Source organism: Monodelphis domestica, chromosome 4, assembly GCF_027887165.1.
Source record: "Monodelphis domestica isolate mMonDom1 chromosome 4, mMonDom1.pri, whole genome shotgun sequence".
Classification (NCBI taxonomy): Eukaryota; Metazoa; Chordata; class Mammalia; order Didelphimorphia; family Didelphidae; genus Monodelphis; species Monodelphis domestica.
The window spans coordinates 60,543,394-60,567,158 of record NC_077230.1 but is presented as its reverse complement, the minus strand read 5'-3'; positions in this window follow the sequence as shown (position 1 = coordinate 60,567,158).

The window sequence follows — 23,765 nt, the reverse complement described above, 5'->3', positions numbered from 1 at the left end:
TTCTTTATAAATTTGGGTAAATAGACCTTTATTGGAGGTTTTGTTATGAAGATTGTTTCCCAATTTGTTGTTCCCCTTCTAATTTTGGATGCATTGGTTTTGTTTGTACAAAAACTTTTTAATTTGATGTAATCAAAATTATTTATTTTACCTTTTGTGATTTTTTTCTAGCTCTTGCTTGGTTTTAAAATCTTTCCTTTCTGAAAGATATGACATGTATACTATTCTGTGTTCACCTAATTTGCTTAGTTTCCTTCTTTATATTCAGGTCATTCACCCATACTGAGTTTATCTTGGTGTAGGGTGTGAGATGTTGATCCAAACCTCATCTCTCACATACAGTCTTCCAATTTTCCCAGAAGTTTTTATTAAAAATTGGATTTTTATCCCCAAAGCTGGGATCTTTGAGTTTATCATAGACTATCTTGCTGAGGTCATTTACCCCAAGTCTATTCCTCTGATTCTTATTTCTGTCTCTAAGTCAGTACCAAATTGTTTTGATGACCACTGCTTTATAGTATAGTTTGAGATCTGGGACTGCAAGTCCTCCTTTCTTTGCATTTTTTTTCATGATTTCCCTGGATATCCTTGATCTTTTGTTCCTCCAAATGAACATTGTTATGTTTTTTTCTAATTCAATAAAATTTTTTGGTAGTTCAATGGGTATGGCATTAATAGGTAAATTAATTTGGATAGGATTGCCATTTTTATTATGTTAGCTCATGCTACCCATGAGCAATGAATATTTTTCCAATAATTTAGATCTAGTTTTTTTATGGAGAGTGTTTTGTAGTTGTTTTCATATATTTCTGTGTTTGTCTTGGCAGATAGATTCCTAAGTATTTTATATTGTCTAGGGTAATTTTAAATGGAATTTCTCTTTCTAATTCTTTTTGCTGATATATGTTGGAGATATATAGAAATGCTGATGACTTATGTGGGTTTATTTTTTTTTCATTGCTTGCATTTTATTTTTATTTTAGTATAGTTTAGTTTAGTTTTTAAAACTTTATATTATGTGGTCATTTTCATACATTATTCATTGGAAACAAGAGATCATTTTCTGTTCCTCCCCCACCACCACCACCACTCCTCCCCTAGCTGATGCGGGATTCTACTGGGTATCACATGTGTCCTTGCTCTGAACACATTTCCTGGTTGTGGGTATTTTCATTAGGGTGCTTATTTAGCATCTCTCCTCGATCATGTCCCCTGAACCTCTGTAGTAAAGAAATTGCCTTTTCTTGGTGTTTTTACTCTCACAGTTTGTCCTCTGCTTGAGAATAGTGTTTTATCTCATAGACCCCTGCAGATTGTTCAGGGACATTGCATTGCCTTTAATGGAGAAGTCCCTTACATTCGATTGTACCACAGTGTATCAGTTTCTGTATACAGGGTACTCCTGATTCTGTTCCTTTCACTCTGCATCACTTCCTGGAGGTTGTTCCAGTCTCCATGGAATTCCTCCACTTCATTATTTCTTTTAGCACAATAGTATTCCATCACCAACATATACCACAATTTGTTCAGCCATTCTCCAATTGAAGAATATCCCCTCATTTTTCAATTTTTGACCACCACAAAGAGTGCAGCTATGAATATTCTTATACAATTCTTTTTCCTTATCATCTCTTTGGGATACAAACCCAGTAGTGCTATGGCTCCATAAAAGGGCAGTCTTTTATTGTCCTTTGGGCATAGTTCCAAATTGCCCTCCAGAATGGTTGGATCAATTCATAATTCCACCAGCAATGAATTAATGTCCCTACTTTGCCACATCCCCTCCAGCATTCATTACTTTCCTTTGCTGTCATGTTGGACAATCTGCTAGGTGTGAGGTGATACCTCAGAGTTGTTTTGATTTGCATCTCTCTGATTATAAGAGATTTAGAACACTTTTTTCATGTGCTTATTAATAGTTTTAATGTCTTTAACTGAAAACTGCCTATTCATGTCCCTTGCCCATTTTTCAATTGAAGAATGACTTGATTTTTTGGACAACTGGTTTAGCCCTTTATAAATTTGAGTAATTAGACCTTTGTCAGAGGTTTTTGTTATGAAGATTATTTCTCAATTTGGTGCTTCCCTTCTAATATTAGTTATATTGGTTTTGTTTGTACAAAAACTTTTTAATTTGATATAGTCAAAATTATTTATTTCTTTGTGAAATATAAATTTATCCCCATTTGTTTCTTTTCCCATTTCTTTTAGTATTAACCTCTTTTTTTTAGCTCTGGTTATACACACACATACACACATTTATATGTTTTTATGCATGCATATATCTATATACCTATTCATGTTTTGTCCTTTCATCCTATACAGTTTGTTCCCTCTAAGTGTAATTCTTCTAGCTGACTGGGTGGTAATAACAATTTTTAAACACACCAATGTTTTGTTTTTTGTTTTGTTTTTTAATCAGTTACCCTAATGCCCACCCTTATTTTACTTCCCTTTCTATCCCCCTCCCTTCTAATTCCCCCCTTATTTTCTTTAGAGTCCTTTTAAACTACCCCCACCCTCTCTCTCACTTGTACAGCTTCACTCCCCAAGAGTCCATTTGTTACCCTTCTAATTCCCTATAGTGCACAAATCAATTCTCTACCCTAATGTATTGGATTGGTCTTCCCTCTTTGGGTGAATTTCAATGCACATATGAGTTGAGTATTTCCTATCTCCAATCTCTTTACACTTCCAGTGTATTAATGTTCTACTCCCTCCCACCATGCGCTACTTTGTGATATATAGATTAACCCCTTTCATTTTCTTTTCCATTTTCATTTAGTATTAACCTCTTTTTTAGCTCTAGTTGTGTATATATGTATATATATACATATATATGTACATATACATATAAATACACACATCTATATATGTATTTATGCATACATTTATCTATATACATATTTATGTCTTGTTATTTCATCATATAGAGTTTGTCACTGTTCCCTCTAAGTGTACTTCTTCTATCTGACTGGGTGGTAATAACAATTTTTTTAAAAATATATTTTATTTGATCATTTCCAAGCATTATTCCTTAAAGACATAGATCATTTTCTTTTCCTCCCCCCCACCCCCCATAGCCGACACGTAAGTCCACTGGGCATTAGATGATTTCTTGATTTGAACCCATTGCTTTGTTGATAGTATTTGCATTAGAGTGTTCATTTAGAGTCTATCCTCTGTCATGTCCCCTCAACCTCTGTATTCAGGCAGTTGCTTTTTCTCGGTGTTTCCACTCCCATAGTTTATCCTTTGCTTATGAATGGCGTCTTTTTCTCCTGGATCCCTGCAAGTTGTTCAGGGACATTACACCGCCACTAATGGAGAAGTCCATTACGTTCGATTATACCACAGTGTATTAGTCTCTGTGTACAATGTTCTCCTGGTTCTGCTCCTCTCGTTCTGCATCACTTCCTGGAGGTTGTTCCAGTCTCCATGGAACTTCTCCACTTTATTATTCCTTTTAGCACAATAGGGTAATAACAATTTTTAAGAGTTACCAATGACCTCTTTTCTGATAGAAATACATATCATTTTAACTTATTGAGTCTCTTATAAAAAGTTTTTTTTTTTCTGTTTTGTTTTGTTTTTCTTTTTTCCCTCTTTTTAAATTACCTTTTGATGATTCTCTTGAATTCTGTGCTTGGACATCAAATTTTCTGTTCAGGTCTGGTCTTTTTGTTACAAATTCTTGGAATTTTTCTATTTTGCTAAATGACCACACTTTCCATTTTAAGAATATAGTCAGTTTTGACTTCTGGTCAAGATGAAGGCTTAGAAGCTGCGAAAGTTCAGACCTCAGAAACCCTTCCTTGCAGATCTCAAACTGAGAGCTCCTAGGACACAGAAATTCAAGCTGAACAACAGGACAGACTCAGGGAACCCTCCTCCTGGACCTGGATCAAAAGGTACATCCCCCCCCCAAAAGCCAAAACCCTATTTTACTCAGATCTAAGGGGCAGGCAGAAGGAAGGTCCCAGGACCCATCCCCCCCAACCCAGAGTGCTGAGACCACCGCTGCAGCGGGAATTTCAGGGTCGGCAAAAAAGCCCCAGGGCTGGCTATTTTGAAGGACTCACCTTGAAAGCAACCAGAGCCAGTCTCCGGGACTCCCAACACAGACGGTAGGGAAACACAGAGAGAACAGGGAAGCCTGTAGCCCCCTGGCTGGGTCCTTCCAACTAATTCTCATGGGAAGTCCCAGCCTTAGGGCACCAGCTGAACCCAATTCCATCAGGAGCCCGCAGAGCTACTGAAAGAAGAGAGACCTTAGGGCCAGCAAAGGGGTTGCTCCAAAGAGCTTACCTTGAAAGTAACCTGGGCCAGTCTCCGGGCATTCAACACAGGTTAAGGAGGAGGAGGTTGTTTTTTTTTTTATTTTGGGGGGGGGGGCTCAGGGATCATTTGGTCCACAACAGCTGAATCTAATCCCATCAGGAGCACTCAGAGCTTCTGAAAGAACAGAAACAGAGCCCGGGAAGGGCTTACCTTGAAAGCAACCTGGGCCAATCTCCAGGCATTCAACACAGATTGTGGAAGAGGAGGTTTTTTGCTTCAGGGCTCATTCAGCACAAACAAGCTGAACCTAATCCCATCAGGAGCCCTCAGAGCCCAGGGAGGCCATGACCCCTCCCCCCTTAGAGAGTAGAGTCTTCTGAAAGAACCAGATGAATCTAATCCCATTAAAATTCTCCAGAAGGCAGGGAAGCCCAGGCTCCCCGTCCATCATCATTGACTACTGGACTTTAAGCCAATCAAAAGCCTTCAGAGGACAAGGAAGATCAAACCCCGAACAGCCGTCCCCCAGAGACTAAACCAAGAGATCTTCTGTTAAAGCTCCAAGAGGGGAGACTGATAGAAGTCCCCAAAAAACAAAGAAAATGAGAGGAACAAGAACACAGACAAATACAGTGAGTAAAAAGGGGTGAATTTGAGCAAACAACAGAAAAAGAAGAAAGAAAATACAATAGACAGCTACTACTCAGCAAATGGAACATAGGGGGAGAGATCAGCAAACGATAAACCAGAAATCCCAGCAAATTGGATACAGGCTGTGGAGGAACTCAAAACACAACTAAGAGAGGCTGAAGATAATTGGGAAAAGAACTTAAAAGTTAAGATAAGTCATCTGGAAACAGAGGCACTTGAACTAAAACAAGAAAATAGTGTCTTGAAAGCCAAAATCAACCAGCTGGAAAATGAGGCAAAGGAGATGAAAGATGAGGCAAAGGAGATGAAAGATGAGGTAAAGAGGATGAAAGATGAGGTAAAGAGGATGAAAGATGATCTTCAAATAAGATCAGACCAGAAGGAAAAAGATGACCAAAAAGCCAGAGATGAAATCCAATCTTTAAGAACCAGAGTAAAACAACTAGAATCAAGTGACCTCACAAGGCAGTAGGACACTATGAAACAAAACAAAAAGAATGAAAAAATTGAGGAAAATGTGAAGAATCTCATTCACAAAAGAGACAATTTAGAAAATCGTTCAAGAAGAGACAATTTAAGAATAATTGGACTACCAGAAGACCACGACAAAAGAAACAGCCTGGACATAATACTAGAGGAAATTATCCAGGAAAACTGTCCCGAGATCCTAGAACAAGAGGGGAAAGTGGAGATTGAAAGAATCCACAGATCACCCCCTGTATTTAATCTCCAACTGACAACACCAAGAAATGTTATAGCCAAATTCAAAAACAATCAAATGAAAGAACTGGTATTACAAGCTGCCAAGAAGAAGCCATTCAGATACCATGGAAACACAGTGAGGATAACACAGGATCTGTCTGCATCCACACAGAAGGACTGAAAGGCATGGAATACGATATTCCGGAAAGCAAGGGAAGTAGGCCTACAGCCAAGAATAAAATACCCATCAAAATTGACTATATTCTTATAGGAGAAAGTATGATCACTTAACACAACAGAAGAGTTCCAAGCATTCATAAATAAAAGACCAGACCTGAACAGAAAATTTGAAGTCCAACCACAGAACTCAAGAGAACCATCAAAAGGTAATTAAAAGAGAGGGGAAAAACAACAACAACAGCAAAAACAAAAAATTTTTAAGAGACAAAATAAGTTAAAATGATATGAATCCCTATAAGAAAAGAGGTCATTGGCAACTCTTAAAAACTGTTACTATCAATTAAGCATCTAGAAGAACTACACTCAGAGGGAACAGTAACAAACTGTATAGGATGAAAGGACAAGACATAAATAGGTATATAGATATATGCATGCATAAATACATATACATGTGTATGTATATATATATATATATATATATATATATATATATATATATATATATATATACAAGACTAAAGCTAAAAAAGAAAAGAGGTTATGACTAAAAGAAATGGGAAAAGAAACAAATGAGGGTAGATTTATATGTCACAAAGAAGCTCATGGCAGGAGGGGGGAGAACATTGATACACTGGAAGGGTAAAGAGGTTGGGGATAGGAAATACTCAACTCTTACATATATTGAAACTGACCCAAAGAGGGAAGAACAATCCAATCCATTGGGGAAGAGAATAGATTTGCGCCCTATAGGGGAGTAGAAGGGTAAAAAACAGACTGGTGGGAAGGGAATCAGTACAAGAGAGGGAGAGGGTGGAAGGAAATTTTAAAAATACTACAAAGGAAAATAAAGGAGGGAATAAGAAGGGAGTGGTGTAGAAAGGGAAGTACAAGGGGGACTGATTTAAAGTAAATCACTGGACTAAAAGGTAGAGCTGAAGAAGAAAGGTTAGAATTAGGGAAGGATATCAAAATGCCAGGGAGTCCACAAGTGACAGTCATAACATTGAACTTGAATGGGATGAACTCACTGATAAAACATAGATGAATAGCAGAATGGATTAGAATCCAAAACCCTACCATATGTTTTCTTCAAAAAACCAACATGAGGCAGGTAGACAACCACAAGTTCAGAATTAAAGGATGGAGTAAGACCTTCTGGGCCTCAAATGACAGAAAGAAGGCAGGAGTGGCAATCATGATATCTGATAAAGCCAAAGCAAAAATAGACCTGATCAAAAGGGATAGGGAAGGTAATTATATTTTGTTAAAAGGGACTTTAGATAATGAGGAAATATCACTAATCAACATGTATGCACCAAATAATATAGCATCCAAATTTCTAATGGAGAAACTAGGAGAATTGAAGGAAGAAATAGACAGTAAAACCATATTAGTGGGAGACTTGAATCAACCATTATCAAATTTAGATGAATCAAATCAAAAAATAAATAAGAAAGAGGTAAAAGAAGTGAATGAAATCTTAGAAAAATTAGAATTAATAGACATATGGAGAAAAATAAATAGGGATAAAAAGGAATACACCTTCCTCTCAACACCACACGGCACATTCACAAAGATTGACCATACATTAGGTCACAGAAACATGGCGCACAAATGCAGAAAAGCAGAAATAATAAATGAAGCCTTTTCAGACCACAAGGCAATAAAAATAACGATAAGTAATGGTACATGGAAAACCAAATCAAAAACTAATTGGAAACTAAAAAATATGATACTCCAAAATTGTTTAGTTAGAGAAGAAATCATAGAAATAATTAATAATTTCATCGAGGAAAATTACAATGGCGAGACATCCTTTCAGACCTTTTGGGGTGCAGCCAAAGAGGAAATCAGAGGTAAATTCATATCCCTGAGTGCATATATTAACAAACTAGGGAGAGTAAAGATCAATCAGTTGGAAATGCAAATAAAACAAACTGGAAAGCAACCAAACTAAAATCCCCCAGCAGAAAACCAAAGTAGAAATCCTAAAAATTAACAGAGAAATTAATAAAATCGAAAGTGATAGAACTATTGATTAATAAATGAGACAAGAAGCTGGTACTTTGAAAAAACAAACAAAATAGACAAAGCACTGGTCAATCTACTTTAAAAAAGGAAGGAAGAAAAACAAATTAGCAGCATCAAAGAAGAAAAGGGGGAAATCACCTCTGATGAAGAGGAAATTAAGGCAATCATTAAAAATTACTTTGCCCAATTATATGGCAATAAATACACCAATTTAAGAGATATGGATTAATATATACAAAAATACAAACTGCCTAGACTAACAGAAGAAGAAATAGAATTCTTAAATAATCCCATATCAGAAAATGAAATCCAACAGGCCATCAAGAACTTCCTAAGAAAAAATCCCCAGGGCCTGATGGATTCACCAGTGAATTCTATCAAACATTCAGAAAACAGTTAATCCCAATACTATACAAACTATTTGACAAAATAAGCAAAGAGGGAGTTCTACCAAACTCCTTTTATGACACAAACATGGTACTGATTACAAAACCAGGCAGATCAAAAACAGAGAAAGAAAACTATAGACCAATCTCCCTAATGAATATAGATGCAAAAATCTTAAATAGGATAATAGCAAAAAGACTACAGCAAGTAATCAGAAGGGTCATCTATAATGATCAAGTAGGATTTATACCAGGGATGCAGGGCTGGTTCAATATTAGGAAAACCATCCACATAATTGAACACATCAACAAGCAAACCAACAAGAACCACATGATTATCTCAATAGACGCAGAAAAAGCCTTTGATAAAATAAAACACCCATTCCTATTAAAAACACTAGAAAGCATAGAATAGAAGGATAGTTCCTAAAACTAAAAAACAGTATATATCTAAAACCATCAGCTAATATCATCTGCAATGGGGATAAACTAGATGCATTCCCAACAAGATAAGGAGTGAAACAAGGATGCCCATTATCACCCCTACTATTTGACATTGTACTAGAAACACTAGCAGTAGCAATTAGAGAAGAAAAAGAAATTGAAGGCATTAAAATAGGCATGGAGGAGACCAAGTTATCACTCTTTGCAGATGACAAGATGGTCTACTTAAAGAATCCTAGAGATTCAACCAAAAAGCTAATTGAAATAATCAACAATTTAGCAAAGTTGCAGGATACAAAATAAACCCACATAAGTCATCAGCTTTTCTATATATCTCCAAAACAGCTCAGCAGCAAAAACTAGAAAGAGAAATCCCATTCACATTCACCTTAGACAAAATAAAATACCTAGGAATCTATCTCCCAAGACAAACAAAGGAACTATATGAACATAACTACAAAACACTCGCCACACAACTAAAACTAGATTTGAGCAATTGGAAAAACATTAACTGCTCATGGATAGGACGAGTCAATATAATAAAAATGACCATCCTACCCAAACTCATTTATCTATTTAGTGCCATACCCAGGGAACTCCCAAAAAATTTCTTTACTGATTTAGAAAACACCATAACAAAGTTCATTTGGAATAACAAAAGATCAAGGATATCGGGGAAAATAATGAAAAAAAAAAACACAAATGAGGGGGACCTTGCAGTCCCAGACCTCAAAGTATATTACAAAGCAGCAGTCATCAAAACAATTTGGTACTGGATAAGAGACAGAAAGGAGGATCAGTGGAATAGACTGGGGGAAATCAACCACAGCAAGACAGTATACGATAAACCCAAAGATCCCAGCTTTTGGGACAAAAATACACAATTCGATAAAAACTGCTGGGAAAATTGGAAGACAGTGTGGGAGAGATTAGGAATTGATCAACACCTGACACCCTACACCAAGATAAATTCAAAATGGGTGAAAGACTTAAACATAAAGAAGGAAACCATAAGTAAATTGGGTAAACACAGAATAGTATACATGTCAGACCTTTGGGAGGGGAAAGACTTTAAAACAAAGCAAGACATAGAAAGAATCACAAAATGTAAAATAAATAATTTCGACTACATCAAATTAAAAGGCTTTCGTAAAAACAAAACCAATGTAACTATAATAAGAAGGAAAACAACAAATTGGGAAAAAATCTTCATAAAAACCTCTGACAAAGGTTTAATTACTCAAATTTATAAAGAGCTAAATCAATTGTACAAAAAATCAAGCCATTTCCCAATTGAAAAATGGGTAAGGGACATGGATAGGCAGTTTTCAGAAAAAGAAATCAAAACTATTAATAAGCACATGAAGAAGTGTTCTAATTTTCTCATAATCAGAGAGATGCAAATCAAAACAACTTTGAGGTATCACCTCACACCTAGTATATTGGCTAACATGACAGTTATGGAAAGTAATGAATGCTGGAGGGGATGTGGCAAAGTTGGGACATAAATTCATTTCTGGTGGAGTTGTGAACTAATCCAGCCATTCTGGAGGGCAATTTGGAACTATGCACAAAGGGCGACAAAAGAATGTCTACGTTTTTATCCAACCATAGCACTGCTGGGTCTGTACCCCAAAGAAATAATGGACAAGAAGTCTTGTACAAAAATATTCATAGCTGCACTCTTTGTGGTGGCCAAAAATTGGAAAATGATTGCAGAATGGCTGAACAAATTGTGGTATATGTTGGTGATGGAATATTATTGTGCAAAAAGGAATAATAAAGTGGAGGAATTCCATGGAGACTGGAACGATCTCCAGGAAGTGTTGCAGAGCGAGAGGAGCAGAACCAGGAGAACATTGTACACAGAAACTAATACACTGTGGTATAATCAAACGTAATGGATTTCTCCATTAGTGGCAGTGTAATGTCCCTGAACAATCTGCAGGGATCTAGGAGAAAAAACACTATCCATAAGCGGAGAACAAACTGTGGGAGTAGAAACACCGAGGAAAAGCAACTGCCTGACTACAATGGCTGAGGGGACATGAGAGAGGAGAGACTCTAAACGAACACTCTAATGCAAATACTAAGAACAGTGCAATGGAATCGAATCAAGAACACATGTGATACCCAGTGGAATCATGCGCAGCTACGGGGTCGGGGGTGTGGGAGGGAGGAAAGGAAATGATCTTTGTCTTTAATGAATAATGCATGGAAATGATCAAATAAAATACTATTAAAAATCAATCCATTTTCCTATTTATAAATGGGCAAGGGACCTGGATAGGCAGTTTTCAGATAAAGAAATCAAAACTATTAATAAGCACATGAAGAAGTGTTCTAAATCTCTTATAATCAGAGAGATGCAAATCAAAACAACTCTGAGGTATCACCTCACACCAAGCAGATTGGCTAACATGACAGCTATGGAAATTAATGAATGTTGAAGGGGATGTGGCAAAGTGGGGACATTAATTCATTGCTGTTGGAGTTGTGAACTGATCCAACCATTCTGGAGGGCAATTTGGAACTATGCACAAAGGGCGATAAAAGAATGTCTTCCCTTTGATCCAGCTGTAGCACTGCTGGGTCTGTACCCCAAAGAGATAATGGACAAAAAGACTTGTACAAAAATATTCATAGCTGTGTTCTTTGTGGTGGCCAAAAACTGGAAAACGAGGGGATGCCCATCAATTGGGGAATGGCTGAGCAAAGTGTGGTATATGTTGGTGATGGAATACTATTGTGCAAAAAGGAATAATAAAGTGGAGGAATTCCATGGAGACTGGAACGACCTCCAGGAAGTGAAGCAGAGCGAGAGGAACAGAACCAGGAGAACATTGTACACAGAGACAAACACACTGTGGTATAATCAAACATAATGGACTTCTCCATTAGTGGCTGTGTAATGTCCCAGAACAATCGGCAGGGATTTAGGAGAAAAAACACTATCCATAAGCAGAGAACAAACTGTGGGAGTAGAAACACAGAGGAAAAGCAAGTGCTTGACTACAGCGGTTGAGGGGACATGAGAGAGGAGAGACTCTAAAAGAACACTCTAATGCAAATATTAGCAACATGGCAATGGGTTCGAATCAAGAACACATGTGATACCCAGTGGAATCACGCGTCGGCTATGGGGAGGGGGACGGGTGGAAGAAAAGAAAATGATCTTTGTCTTTAATGAATAATGCATGGAAATGATCAAATAAAATACTATAAAATTAAAAAAAAAAGAAAATCAGACCAGAAGGAAAAAGATGACCAAAAAGCCAGAGATGAAATCCAATCCTTAAGAATCAAAATACAACAACTAGAATCAAGTGACCTCACAAGGCAGCAGGACACGATAAAACAAAACAAAAAGAATGAAAAAATTGAGGAAAATGTGAAGAATCTCATTCACAAAACAGATGATTTAGAAAATCGTTCAAGAAGAGACAATTTAAGAATAATTGGACTACCAGAAGACCACGACAAAAGAAACAGCCTGGACATAATACTAGAGGAAATTATCCAGGAAATCTGTTCCAAGATCCTAGAACAAGAGGGGAAAGTGGAGACTGAAAGAATCCACAGATCACCCCCTGTATTTAATCTCCAACTGACAACACCAAGAAATGTTATAGCCAAATTCAAAAGCAATCAGATGAAAGAAAAGATATTACAAGCTGCCAAAAAGAAGCCATTCAGATACCATGGAAAAATGGTGAGGTTAACACAGGATTTGGCTGCATCCACACAGAAGGACCGAAAGGCATTGAATTCGATATTCCGGAAAGCAAGGGAACTAGGTTTACAACCTAGAATAAAATACCCATAAAAACTGACTATAGGAGACTTCCGGTCAAGATGGCAGCTTAGAGAAAGCTGAAGTTCAGATCTCCGGAAAACCCTTCCCGACTGATCTCAAACTAGAAGCTTTAAGGCACCGAAATTCAAAACGATCAACATCATAGACCCTGGGAATACTCCTCCTGGACCTGGACCCCGATCAAAAGGTACGGCCCCCCTCAAAAGCCAGATCCCTAGATCACTCGGACCTAAGGGGTAGGAGCGCAGAGTCCAAGGCTCCGGGAAGCCGCAGCCCGGCACAGCTCAGAGAGCAGGGTCGTTTGAAAGAACAGCAACCCTCAGGGCCTTCTATCCGAATCCTAGTGAAAGTCACTGCCCTCGGACCTCCCCCCCGCAGAGAGCAGGCTTGTCTGAAACAACAGCAACCCTCAGGGCGGGCATGACAGCCTCACGGGCTGGATCCTGCTATCCAAGTCTCAGTGAAAGTCACTGCACTCTCCCGGAAGCCGCAGCCCATCCCCCCCGCAGGCCAATGAAACAGCCTCACGGCCAGCTATTCTGAAGGCAACTTCTGGAAAGCAACCCGACCCAGAGAGCCGGGGGAGAGTGTGGCCTCCTGGTCCGACCCTTCCACTCCAGTTCCAGTGAGGCATACTCAATTTAACCCAGGGAAACCTCATAGAACCGACAATCTGCCCAGGACTAAAGCCTCTGAACACCAGACAGAGATAAGAAAATCTAATCCTCCTCATTCAGAGATGGCAAACTCCACAGAAGCACAGAAGCCCCCAAATACCAAGAAAAATAAGAAGAAAGGGACGACTTTGGACACATTCTATGGAGCCAAAATACAAAATACAGAGGAGATAGAATAAGATATACAAGAAAATGCTCCAAAATCTTCCAAAGGAAATGGAAACTCTCCACAAACCTATGAAGAATTTGAATCAGAAATGACCAAAAAGATGGAAGCCTTCTGGGAGGAAAAGTTGGAAATAATGCAAAAGAAATTCACGCATCTACAAAACAGGTGTGATGAAACTGAAAAGGAAAACCAGGCTTTAAAGGCCAGAATCAGGCAGCTAGAAGACAACGATCGTGTAAAACAGCAAGAATTAATAAAGCAAAGCCAAAATACCAAGAAATTAGACGAGAACATAAAATATCTCACCGACAAGGTGACAGATCTGGAAAATTGAGGGAGAAGAGATAATTTAAGAATAATTGGACTCCCAGAAAAGCCAGAAATAAACACCAAACTGGACATGGTGATACAAGATATAATCAAAGAAAATTACCCAGAGATTCTAGAACAAGGGGGCAATACAGCCACTGACAGAGCTCAAAGAACACCTTCTACACTAAACCCCCAAAAGACAACTCCCAGGAATGTAATTGCCAAATTCCAAAGCTATCAAACAAAAGAAAAAATCCTACAGGAAGCCAGAAAAAGACAATTTAGATATAAAGGAATGCCAATCAGGGTCAGACAAGACCTTGCAAGTTCTACTCTGAATGATCGTAAAGCATGGAACATGATCTTCAGAAAGGCAACAGAGCTGGGTCTCCAACCAAGAATTAACTACCCAGCAAACCTGACTATATACTTCCAAGGGAAAGTATGGGCATTCAAAAAAATAGAAGATTTCCAACTTTTTGCAAAGAAAAGAACAGAGCTCTGTGGAAAGATTGATACCAAAAATCAAAGAGCAAGGAATACCTGAAAAGGTAAATATTAAGGAAAGGGGAAAAATGTTATCTTCTTCTTTTACTCAATCTCACTTCTATAAGGACTACATTTATATCAATCTATGTATACTAATATGTGGGGGAAATGTAATGTATAAATATGGGGTAAAGAAAGACCAAATAGAATAATCTTTCTCACACAAAGATTCACATGGGAAGGGGAGGGGAAGAAAACTCCTATAAGAAGGAGAGGAAGAGAGGGTTTGTTTTTTTTTTACTTAAACCTTAATCTCAGGGGAATCAACTCTGAGAGGGAAAAACATCCAGATCCATTGGGATCTTGAATTCTATCTTACCCAACAAGGGTAGGGAGAAGGGAAAACCAAGGGGGGGAGGGGGAGAGGGAGGACAAAAAGGGAGGGAAAGAGAGGGGGGAGGGGGAGGGAACAAAAAGGGAGGGACTAAAAAGGGAAACATCAAGGGAGGGGACAAGGGGGACCAATTCAAAGTAAATCACTGGACTAAAAGGTAGAGCTGAAGAAGAAAAGGTTAGAATTAGGGAAGGCTATCAAAATGCCAGGGAGTCCACAAATGACAGTCATAACTTTGAACGTGAATGGGATGAACTCAACCATAAAACGTAGACGAATAGCAGAATGGATTAGAATCCAAAACCCTACCATATGTTGTCTTCAAGAAACACACATGAGGCTGGTTGACACCCACAAGGTCAGAATTAAAGGATGGAGTAAGACCTTCTGGGCATCAACTGATAGAAAGAAGGCAGGAGTGGTAATCATGATATCTGATAAAGCCAAAGCAAAAATAGACCTGATCAAAAGGGATAGGGAAGGTTATTATATTTTGTTAAAAGGGACTCTAGACAATGAGGAAATATAATTAATCAACATGTATGCACCAAATAATATAGCACCCAGATTTCTAATGGAGAAACTAGGAGAATTGAAGGAAGAAATAGACAATAAAACCATACTAGTGGGAGACTTAAACCAAAGATTATCAAATTTAGATAAATCAAATCAAAAAAATAAATAAGAAAGAGGTAAAAGAAGTGAATGAAATCTTAGAAAAATTAGAATTAATAGACATATGGAGAAAAATAAATAGGGACTTCCTTCAGGAAGTGATGCAGAGCGAGAGGAGCAGAACCAGGAGAACATTGTACACAGAGACTAATACACTGTGGTATAATCGAATGTAATGGACGTCTCCATTAATGGCGTTGTAATATCCCTGAACAATCTGCAGGGATCTACGAGAAAAAACACTATTCATAAGCAAAGGATAAACTATGGGAGTGGAAACACTGAGGAAAAGCAACTGCCAGAATACAGCAGTTGAGGGGACATGACAGAGGAGAGACTCTAAATGAACACTCTAATGCAAATATTATCAACAAAGCAATGGGTTCAAATCAAGAAAACATGTAATGCCCAGTGGATTTACGCGTCGGCTATGTGGGGTGGGGGGGAGGAAAAGAAAATGATCTATGTCTTTAACGAATAATGCTTGGAAATGATCAAATAAAATATATTTTTAAAAAACTGACTATATTCTTACAGGGGAAAGTATTGTCATTCAACACAATAGAAGAGTTCCAAGCATTCATAAATAAAAGACCAGACCTGAACAGAAAATTTGATGTCTAACCACAGAACTCAAGAGAATCATCAAAAGGTAACTAAAATAGAGGGGGAAAAAATACAAACAAAACATCAACACAAAATTTTAAGAGACTCAATAAGTTAAAATGATATGTATCCCTATAAGAAAAGAGGTCATTGGTAACTCTTAAAAACTGTTGCTATCACTTGAGCGGCTAGAAGAATTACACTCAGAGGGAACAATGACAAACTGTATAGGATGAAAGGACAAGACATAAATAGGTATATAGATATATGCATACATAAATACATATACATGTGTATGTATATGTATATGTATATATATATACATGACTAGAGCTAAAAAAGAAAATAGGTTATGACTAAAATAAATGGGAAAAGAAACAAATGGGGGTAAATTTATATGTCACAAAGAAGCTCATGGCAGGAGGGGGGAGAATATCAATACACTGAAGGGTAAAGAGGTTGGAGACAGGAAATACTCAACTCTTATGTACTTTGAAACTGACCCAAAGAAGGAAGAACAACCCAATCCATTGGGGAAGAGAATATATTTGCACCCTATAGGGGAGTAGAAATGTAAAAACAGGACTGGTGAAGAAGGAAGCAGTACAAGGGAGGGAGAGGGTGTGGGGGAAATTTTAAAAAGACTACAGGGGAAAGTAAGGGAGGGAATAAGAAGAGAGGAGGGTAGAAAGGGAAGTAAAATAAGGGAGGCAACGGGAGGGGGCGGGGCTGACTATAAACAAACATTGGTGTAGAAGGAAATAGTGAAAGAAGAAAAGGCAGGAACAGGAGTAGAAATCAAAATGCTGGGAAATACACAGCTAGCAATCACAACTCTGAATGTGAATGGAATGAACTCACCCATAAAACGCAAGCGAATTGCAGAGTAGATTAGAATCCAAAAAGCTACCATATGCTGTCTGCAAGAAACACACATGAGGAAGGTAGATATGCATAGGGTGAAAGTAAGAGGATGGAGCCAAATATATTGGGCATCAAAAGATAAAAAGAAGGCAGGAGTAGCAATCATGTTATCAGACAAAGCCAAAGTAAAAATAAATCTAGTTAAAAGAGATTGGGAAGGTAATTTCATTCTAATAAAAGGCAGTATAGACAACGAGGAAATATCTGTACTCAATATGTATGCACCAAATGGCAGAGCATCCAAAATTTTAAAGGATAAACTAGAGGAACTCAAGGATGAAATAGATAGAAAAACTATACTATTGGGAGATCTGAACCTTCCCCAATCTGAACTAGATAAATGAAAACAAAAAATAAATAAGAAGAGGTGAGAGAAGAAAATGATATCGTAGAAAAATTAGAGTTAGTAGACATATGGAGAAAAATAAATAGGGACAAAAAGGAATACACCTTCTTTTCAGCAGTACATGGTACATTCACAAAAACTGACCATGTACTAGGGTACAAAATTATTGCAAACAAGTGCAAAAGGGCAGAAATAATAAATGTAACCTTCTCAGACCACAGTGCAATAAAATAATAATTAGTAAGGGTACATGGATAGATAAATCAAAAATTAATTGAAAATTAAACAATAAGATTCTCCAAAACCATCTAGTTAAAGAACAAATCATAGAAACAATTAATAACTTCATTGAAGAAAATGGCATCCTTTCAAAACCTATGGGATACAGCCAAAGCAGTACTCAGGGGGAAATTTATATCCTTGAGTTCATATATAAACAAATTAAGAAGGGCAGAGGTCAATGAATTGGGCATGCAAATTAAAAAACTAGAAAGTGAACAAATTAAAAATCCTCAGATGAAGACTAAATTAGAGATCCAAAAAATCAAAGGAGGAATTAATAAAATTGAAAGTCAAAGAACTATTGATTTAATAAATAAGACTAAAAGCTGGTACTTTGAAAAAACAAATAAAATTGACAACATACTAGTCAGTCTAATTAAAAAAGGAAATAAAAAACCAAATTGACAGTATCCAAGATGAAAAGGGAGACCTCACCTCTAATGAAGAGGAAATCAAGGCAATCATTAAAAACTACTATACCCAATTCTGTGGCAAAAAAATATGGCAATCTCAGTGATATGGATGAATACTTACAAAAATATAAATTGCATAGACTAAAAGAAGAAGAAATAAATTACCTAAACAACCCCATATCAGAAAAAGAAATTGAACAAGCCATCAAAGAACTCCCTTAGAAAAAATCCCCAGGTCCACACAGATTCACAAATGAATTCTATCAAACATTCAAAAAACAGCTAACCCCAATACTATAAAAACTATTTGACAGAATAAGCCAAGAAGGGGTTCTACCAAATTCTTTTTACAACACAAACATGGTACTGATACCAAAGCCAGGCAGGATTAAAACAGAGAAAGAAAACTATAGACCAATCTCCCTAATGAATATAGATGCAAAAATCTTAAATAGGATATTAGCAAAAAGACTCCAGCAAGTCATCGCAAGGATTATCCACTATGATCAGGTAGGATTCATTCCAGGAATGCAAGAATGGTTCAATATTAGGAAAACCATCTACATAATTGAACATATAAACAAGCAAACCGACTAAAATCACATGAGTATTTCAATAGATGCAAAAAAAGCCTTTGAAAAAATACAACACCCATTCCTATTGAAAACACTAGAAAGTATAGGAATAGAATGGCCTTTCCTAAAAAAAAATAAACAGTATATATCTAAAGCCATCAGCAAACATCTGCAATGGGGAAAAACTCAAAGCCTTCCCAATAAGATCAGGAGTCAAACAAGGATGCCCATTATCACCTTTATTATTTAATATTGTACTAGAAACACTAGCAGTAGCAATTAGAAAAGAAAAAGAAATTGAAGGTATTAAAATTGGCAGTGAGGAGACCGAGCTGTCACTCTTTGTGCATAATATGATGATTTACTTAAAGAATCCCAGGGAATCAACCAAAAAGCTAATCAAAATAATCAACAATTTTAGCAAAGTTGCAGGATACAAAATAAACCCGTATAAGTCATCAGCATTTCTATATATCTCTAACCTATTTCAGCAGCAAGAATTAGAAAGTGAAATTCCATTTAAAATCATCCGATACAATATAAAATACTTAGGAATCTATCTGCCGAGACAAACACAGGAACTATATGAACACAACTACAAAACACTCTTCACACAATTAAAACTAGACCTAAACAATTGGAAAAACATTGATTGCTCACGGGTGGGACGAGCTAACATAATAAAAATGACCATCCTACCCAAACTTATCTATCTATTTAGTGCCATACCCATTGAACTACCAAAAAACTATTTTACTGAATTAGAGAAAACCATAACAAAGTTCATTTGGAAGAATAAAGGATCAAGGATATCCAGGGAAATAATGAAAAAAAAATACAAAGGAAGGTGGCTTTGCAGTTCCAGATCTCAAACTATATTACAAAGTAGCGGTCATGAAAGTAATTTGGTACTGGCTAAGAGACAGAAAGGAGGATCAATGGACTAGACTTGGGGTAAATGACCTCAGTAAGACAGTCTTTGACAAACCCAAAGACCCCAGCTTTTGGGACAAAAATACAGTATTTGATAAAAACTGCTGGGAAAATTGGAAGACAGTGTGGGAGAGATTAGGTTTGGATCAACACCTCACACCCTACACCAAGATAAACTCAGAATGGATGAATGACTTGAATATAAAGAATGAAACTATAAGTAAATTATGTGAACACAGAATAGTATACATGTCAGACCTTTGGGAAGGGAAAGATTTTAAAACCAAGAAAGACTTAGAAAGAGTCACAAAATGCAAAATAAATAATTTTGATTACATCAAATTAAAAAGTTTTTGTACGAACAAAAACAATGTAACTAAAATTAGAAGGAAAGCAACAAATTGGGAAACAATCTTCATAACAAAAACCTCTGACAAAGGTCTAATTACTCTAATCTATAAAGAGCTAAAACAGTTGTACAAAAAAATCAAGCCATTCTCCAATTGATAAATGGGCAAGGGACATGAATAGGCAAAATTCAGTTACAGAAATCAAGACTATTAATAAGCATATGAAAAAGTGTTCTAGATCTCTTATAATCAGAGAGATGCAAATCAAAACAACTTTGAGGTATCACCTCACACCTAGCAGATTGTTCAACATGACAGCAAAGCAAGTAATGAATGCTGGAGGGGATGTGGCAAAGTAGGGATATCAATGCATTGCTGGTGGAGTTGTGAATTAATCCAACCATTCTGGAGGGGAATTTGGAACTATGCCCAAAGGGTGATAAAAGACTGTCTTCCCTTTGGTCCAGTCATAGCACTGTTGGGTTTCTACCCCAAAGAGATAATAAGCAAAAAGACTTGTACAAGAATATTCATAGCTGTGCTCTTTGTAGTAGCCAAAAATTGGAAAATGAGGGGATGCCCTTCAATTGGAGAATGGCTGAACAAATTGTGGTATATGTTCGTGATGGAATACTATTGTGCTAAAAGGAATAATAAAGTAGAGGAATTCCGTGGAGACTGGAACAACCTCCAGGAAGTGACACAGAGTGAGAGGAGCAGAACCAGGAGAACATTGTACACAGAGACTGACACATTGTGGTACAAAGAACTTAATGGACTTCTCCAGTAATGGCTTTACAATGTTCCTGAACAACCTGCAGAGATCTACAAGAAAAAAAAATTATCCTCAGGCAGAGGACAAACTGAGGGAGTAAAAACACCGAGGAAAAGCAAGTGCTTGACTACAGAGGTTGAGGGGACATGATCGAGGAGAGATGCTTAATGAGCTCCCTAATGCAAATACCAACAACAAGGAAATGTGTTCAGAGCAAGGTCACTTGTGATACCCAGATGAATCGCGCATTAGCTAGGGAAGAGGTGGCGGGGGTTAAGGGGGAGGAAAAGAAAATGATCTGTTTCCAATGAACAATGTATGAAAATGGCCAAATAATATAATGTTTTTTTAAAAAAAAGAATATAGTCAGTTTTTCTGGGTTTCTTGGTTGTAGACCTAGTTCCCTTGCTTTCTGGAATATCATATCCCATGCCTTTCCTTCCTTCAGTGTAGATGCAGTCAGATCCTGTGTTATCATCACTGTGGTTCCATGGTATCTAAATGACTTCTTCGCAGCTTGTAATATTTTTTCCCTTGGTCATATAGTTCTTCAATTTGACTATAACATTCCTGGGTGTTGTCAATTGGGGATTAAGTACAGGAAGTGATCTGTTGATTCTTTCATTCTCCACTTTTCCCTCTTGTTCTAGAATATCAGGGCAGTTTTCTTGGATAATCCTATAGTATGATGTCCAGGCTTTTCCTTTTGACATGGTCTTCTGGTAGGCCAATGACTCTTAAGCTGTCTCTCCTAGAATGGTTTTCTAAATCTTCTGTTTTGTGAATGAGATGCTTCATATTTTCCTCATTTTTTCATTCATTAAATTTTGTTTTATAGTGTCCTTTTGCCTTGTGAAGTCACTTGATTCTAGTTGTTGTATTTTGGTTCTTAAAGACTGGATTTTATCCCTTGCTTTTTGTCATCCTTCTCTTTCTGGTCTGATTTTATTGGGAGGTCATCTTTCATCCTCTAACTCACCTTTCCTCTCCTTTACTTCATCTTTCATCTTCTTTGCCTCATCTTTCATCTCCTTTCCCTTATTTTCAATCTGATTGATTTTGGCTGTCATGACACTATTTTGTTGTTTTTGTTCAAGTGCCTCTGTTTCCAGATGACTTATCTTAGTTTTTTTAGTTCTTTTCCCAATTGTCTTCAGCCTCTCTTAATTGTTTTTTGAATTGTATTTTGAGTTCTTCCAAAGCTTGTGTCCAATTCACTGGGATTTTTGTTTTATTGTTTGGTGTTTCCTCCTGCTCTGTTTCATTTGCTCTTTGTTCATTGCTTGTATAGAAGCTGTTGATTGTAACTTCTGTTTTCTTTTTCTGTTGTTTGCTCATATTTTCCCCTTCTTTTCCCCCTGTAGGTGCCTGCACTCTTGCTCATCTCAATATGTGTTGGATCTATGGGTTTGGGCTTTTCTGTCAGTCTTCCCTCTTGGAGTTTTGTCAGCAAATCACTCATTGCAGTCTGTAGGGTAGGGGTATTGGAACTATTGCTTCCTTGTGCTCTGGAGACTTTGATTGGATTAAAGTACATCAGTCTGTGAGGGAGTGGTTTTTTGAGCTTGAAGTTCCCTGACCTCTGAAGACTGTTGATGGGATTAAGTACTGTGGGTTGGACTACATGTGCCCTGAGGCCAAAACCTCCTGGAAGGGGGAAGCAAAATGGAGGGTCTCCGCTGCTGCAACCAGGCTGCCTGCTCTGCGCTCCCTCTCCAGCTCCTTCCCCACCTCCTGTGTTCAATGCTCTGAGCCTGGCACAGCTCTGCCTGCAAGTTACTCCTTCCAGAAGACCAGCTCTTTTGCTCACCCAGATGTTCCAGCTGCTGCTTGAAGCTTAGTGCTCTAGGTGGGTGGGAGGTGTCCTGGGACCTTTCTTCTCCCTTCCCCTTAAACCTGAGTGTTCTTGAATTCTGTCTTTTTGAGGGGTGTACTCTTTAAATTCACTACAGCAGGAGGGTTCCTTGGCTCTGTCTTGCTGTTTGGTTTGATTTTCTGTCCCCTGGGAACATTTAGTTTGTAATTGGTAAGGAAGGTTTTCAGAGATCTGAACTTTCACTGCCTCTTTGACTCCCCCCCCCCACTCATAGTTCTTAAAAAAGAAATATCTACTAAAGCCTTACCTTCCAACTTAAAATCTATACTGTGTATTGGTTCTAAGGCAGCAGAGTGTTATGGGGTATGTAATGGAGATTAAGTGAGTTGCCTGGGGTCACACAGATAGGAAATGTTTGAGTCCATATTTGAACCCAAGATTTTTCTTTGGGTATGGTTCTCTGTCCACTGAGCCACCTAACTGTCCCATTTCCGGTAATTATTAATTTATCTCTCCTCTATTTTCCACTTTAATTTATTTTCCAAATAGATAATTTTATATTTTCTTTTTTTCATACTATGGATTTTGTTTTATTGTTCCTAATATATTATAGAGCCATTAGCTTCAACTTCCCTAATTATAATTTTAAAGATATTGTTTCTACTGCAAACTTTTGAATCTCCTTTTCCATTTACACAATTCTACTTTAAAAAGAAAAAATTTTCTACATTGATTTTTTTGTGATTTTACTGTATCTTTTACCATTTACCCTATTTTTATACAGATGCTTCCTATAGCATTTTTGTGATTCCTTTACCTGGTTTATGACTCTTTTCCCCATAATTGTCTTGCAACATTATCACTTTTTCATGATTTTCTCTCTACCTTCCTTATTTAATTTTTAAATCCTTTCTGAGCTCTTCCTTGGACTCTTTTTGGGTTCAAGATCAACTAGTTGTTTGTTTCTTTATTTTTTCTTTGAAGCTTTGCATATAGCTGTTTTGAAGTTGTCCTTTTTTTCTGGTTTTGTGTTTTGATCTTCCTTATCATCACAGTAACCTTCTGTGGTTGGGTTCTCTCTTTATTGCTGCTTACTTATTTTTGTCAGACTATTGCTTTTTTTTTAAACCCTTACCTTCCATCTTGGAGTCAATACTGTGTATTGGCTCCAAGGCAGAAGAGTGGTAAGGGCTAGGCAATGGGGGTTAAGTGACATGCCCAGGGTCACACAGGTGGGAAGTGTCTGAGGTCAGATTTGAACCTAGGACCTCCCAACTCTAGGCCTGATTCTCAATCCACTGAGCCACCCAACTTCCCCTGTCAGCCTATTTCTTGACTTTTAGCTTTAAGTTAAAGTTGGTCTCTACTTTTAGGTTGGTGGATGTCCTATATCAAATTTTAGGGCTTTTTTATATTCTGTTGTTTTCAGAGCTAGTTCTAGGTGTTTAAAGTTTTTGTGTCTTCCAAGATGACATCTCAGAAGAGGTAAGGCTATCATTTGACCTGGGATTATGACCCAAATCCCCATATGGACAAT